General features: G+C 49.7%; 2 non-coding genes across 2 annotated transcripts; both read left to right on the forward strand.

Annotated features, from left to right (window-relative positions):
* The first annotated feature begins 2,950 nt into the window (after nucleotides 1–2,950).
* On the forward strand, nucleotides 2,951–3,024 carry TRNAN-GUU. The gene has a single exon. It is a non-coding gene; the product is annotated as a tRNA-Asn (tRNA).
* Nucleotides 3,025–3,628: 604 nt separating this feature from the next.
* Nucleotides 3,629–3,701, forward strand: TRNAV-CAC. Its single transcript has one exon. It is a non-coding gene; the product is annotated as a tRNA-Val (tRNA).
* The last annotated feature ends 429 nt before the right edge of the window (nucleotides 3,702–4,130 follow it).

A 4,130-nucleotide genomic window follows, 5' to 3' on the forward strand; every position in this document is an offset into this window, starting at 1 on the left:
GAATGAAGTTTTAATCCATATCGTTGCCATGTATCAGAAATTTGTTTCATTTTATTGAAGAGTAGTGTTTCTTGGAGTGACTATGTCACAATCATATCTATTCACTTTGTGCTGACATTTGAATGGTTTTCAATTTGGGGACTATTATGAACAAAGCTACTATAAGCAAGTCCCTTTTGTGGCGTATTCTTTTTATAAATTCCATTTTAAATTTTCTATTCTATTCTTTAATATGACTTCTCTGGTGGCTCAGATGGTAAAGCGTCTGTCTACAATTCGGGAGACCTGGGTTCGATCCCTGGGTCGGGAAGATCCCTGGAGAAGAAAATGGCAATCTACTCCAGTACTATTGCCTGGAAATCCCATGGACAGAGGAGCCAGGTAGGCTAAGGTCCATGGGGACGCAAAGAGTGACAGACTAAGCAACTTCACTATCACTTCACTATTCTTTAATATACATTTATTTTGTGAATGGATGTTACATTCATCATGACAAAATTTATTGAAATGTTTAAAAATGTATTCAAATGTTACAAAAGACTGAAGTGCCAGCTTATCTTTATTGTTTCCTCCTAGAACATACTTAATATTGGCCACCTACTGTGCCAGCTGTGTTATTTGATTATCTCATTTAGTCTACACAATAGCCTCCATACGTCCCACCTATAACCTCAGGATAGTTCTTCTAAGGCCCTGAGGAGACTCCAATATGGTTGACTCCTGTGGGTGCTCATCCCTCTCGCTTTCTCTCTGCTCCTCTCCTTTGATCGACTCAGCTCACTCTCACCTCAGAAAATGAAGTGAAATCCACTTTGGGTTTTGTGCCAGGGAGGACCCCTAGGTCCCTATCACCAACCGCATATTCTGTTTAGGTAAACCAGAGTGTCCCATCTGGAGGTAAAATTTCTGCAAATAAGAGTGTTATTTTCTTTTTCTTTGCCTTCACCCTTTTGCCATAGCCCAGAGGGGGCAGACAGTTGTCAGGGCGGAGGCGGGGTTTCCTGGGTCCCTTAGTTTTCTCAGCGCGCACTCAAATAACTTTGTGTGTAACATATAAGGTTTGTCAGTGGTGAGTGGGAATGGAGGCAGGAGAACTCTTCTTTTATTCTTCATATATTTCTGATTTGGAGACGGGTAAGGAACCAGAGATCAAATTGTCAACATCCGCTGGACCATGGAAAAAGCAAGAGAGTTCCAGGAAAACATCTATTTCTGCTTTATTGACTATGCCAGAGCCTTTGACTGTATGGATCACAATAAACTGTGGAAAATTCTGAAAGAGATGGGAATATCAGACCACCTAACCTGCCTCTTGAGAAATCTGTATGCAGGTCAGGAAGCAACAGTTAGAACTGGACATGGAACAACACACTGGTTCCAAATAGGAAAAGGAGTACGTCAAGGCTGTATATTGTCACCCTGCTTATTTAACTTCTATGCAGAGTACATCATGAGAAACGCTGGACTGGAAGAAACACAAGCTGGAATCAGATTGCCGGGGAGAAATATCAATAATTTCAGATATGCAGATGACACAACCCTTATGCAGAAAGTGAAGAGGAACTAAGAAGCCTCTTGATGAAAGTGAAAGAGGAGGGAAAAAGTTGGCTTAAAGCTCAACATTCAGAAAATGAAGATCATGGCATCTAGTCCCATCACTTCATGGGAAATAGATGGGGAAACGGTGGAAACAGTGTCAGATTTTTTTTTTGGGGGGGGGGGGCTCCAAAATCACTGCAGATGGTGATTGCAGCCATGAAGTTAAAAGACACTTACTTCTTGGGAAGAAAAGTTATGAACAACCTAGATAGTATATTCAAAAGCAGAGACATTACCTTGCCAACTAAGTCCATCTAGTTAAGGCTATGGTTTTTCCTGTGGTCCTGTATGGATGTGAGAGTTGGACTGTGAAGAAGGCTGAGCGGCGAAGAATTGATGCTTTTGAACTGTGGTGTTGGAGAAGACTCTTGAGAGTCCTTAGACTGCAAGGAGATCCAACCAGTCCATTCTGAAGGAGATCAGCCCTGGGATTTCTTTGGAAGGAATGATGTTAAAAGCTGAAGCTTCAGTACTTTGGCCACCTCATGTGAAGAGTTGACTCACTGGAAAAGACTCTGATGTTGGGAGGGATTGGGGGCAGGAGGAGAAGGGGACGACAGAGGATGAGATGGCTGGATGGCATCATGGACTCGATGGATGTGAGTCTCAGTGAACTGCGGGAGATGGTGATGGACAGGGAGGCCTGGCGAACTGTGATTCATGGGGTCACAAAGAGTCGGACACGACTGAGTGAACTGAACTGAACTGAACTGAACTGAAGTTATTCTCACAAGTGTATATTTGTTAAATTTACAATGTGAGTAAAAATAACCATTTAAAGAAAACACTCAGACAAACGAGCTATACTCACTTAAAGAGAAGTCAGGGTCTCTCAGTCGTGTTCAACTCTTTGTGTACCTAGGGACTGTAGCTGCCAGGCTCCACTGTCCAAAGATTCTCCAGGTAAGAATACTGCAGCGGGTGACTATTCCCTTCTCCAGGGGATCTTCCAAAATCAAGGATTGAACCAGGGTGTCCTGCATTGTAGACGGATTCTTACCATCTGAACCCCACGGAAATCCCACTCTGGTGGAAACCGCCTGGTGGACACAGGAAACCGAAGCTCAATCTCGTCCTGGGAGGCCTTTGCCAGGGTGGGCAAACTCATTTGTTGGGTGTAGGCGAGGAAACGGGAAGAGCCATCATGGGAACAACCCGGTGTTCAGCTGTCCTTGGATCTATTTCGGTTCAGGCCTGGAAGGTTCGAGGCCTGGATGGCGGTTTCTCTGGGGGCGCTGGCATCTGTGGCTGGTAGGGGCAAGGAAGTGGCACCGTTTTACTGGCGGACAGAGCGCTCACCCCGGGAATGAGTGTCTACTCCATAGAGAGTCCCAATGAACCCTGTAATGCTGTCTCTGTGGCGCAATCGGTTAGCGCGTTCGGCTGTTAACCGAAAGGTTGGTGGTTCGAGCCCACCCAGGGACGGTGGGGGTGCCATTTTAGGCAACACCAAAGAGACTCCCTTTTGCCAGGAGGACACCGGAGAAGTGATGTGCCCAACGGACTTTCAGAGAAAGAGCACAGGAGTCAGGTGCAAAGGAACAGCGGCGAGGGCGCGTCCCGGGTGGATTGGAAGCGTCGGTCATTCCTGAGAGCACGGAGCGCTGATCACCGGCCCCGAGAAGAGGACCACCGAGGCGCGGGTCCGCAGCCCGGGAGGGGCGGCTTCCACGCCGCTGGGTTTCGGGGTCACCTGGGCCTCGCTCGCACCCACCGTCCCCGCCTCCTGCGGCTGCCGGGAGCTGGGGAGTCGGCGGGGGCGACCCCTGAACTCAGGGTGCGCAGCTGAGGATCTGAGGATTCTGCGTTGGGTGCGGGGCCCCGAAGGCCACCTGTGGGGGCCCGAGGGGCCTCACTTCAGGGCAGACGGGGAACCCTAAAGCAGGGCCCTCGGGAGCCGCCGTCTCCGTGCCTGAGAGAGCCTGGGGCTCCAAGGTTCCTCTTTGAGTCTTAAGAGTTGGTGGTGTGGTTCGTGGTGGCGGGACCTGGGGATTTCATGGATACAGTGTTCAGGAATCGGGGTTGTCCCGTTTCCGTAGTGTGGTGGTTATCACGTTCGCCTCACACGCGAAAGGTCCCCGGTTCAAAACCGGGCGGAAACAGGCTTCCTCTTTCTTTTTCCCCCGCGGAGATGTGCCTTCTCATTGGCAAAACCAACAGGCGCGAAAGGCACGGGGTGCGGCAGGGGACGCAGCTGGAGGAAGAGTTGGTGACCACCTGCAAGTCTCTTAATTCAGCGCTAGGAGATCTGGAGGTGAACGGATCCGCTCATCATCCGCCACTCATCACCGAGCCTGACGACAGAGAAAACCAAGGTTCACAAAGAGAGCAAGACCTGGGCTCGGCAGCACGCAGCGCTACCGCTAGACCAGGAGGGACCCAGTCCGCTACTTTGTGTCCTTGCCCCAGAGCAAAAGCGACGCCCAGGAAAGGAGAGGTGAAGGGCGATGAGCCGCGAGGGCAGGGCTGGGAGCCTTGCACAGCTGCACACAGCCCTGGGCCGCTGCGACGTTTCACAGTCGAGGCCTCCT

The sequence above is a fragment of the Capra hircus genome, unplaced genomic scaffold (genome assembly GCF_001704415.2).
Source record: "Capra hircus breed San Clemente unplaced genomic scaffold, ASM170441v1, whole genome shotgun sequence".
NCBI classification, from domain to species: Eukaryota; Metazoa; Chordata; class Mammalia; order Artiodactyla; family Bovidae; genus Capra; species Capra hircus.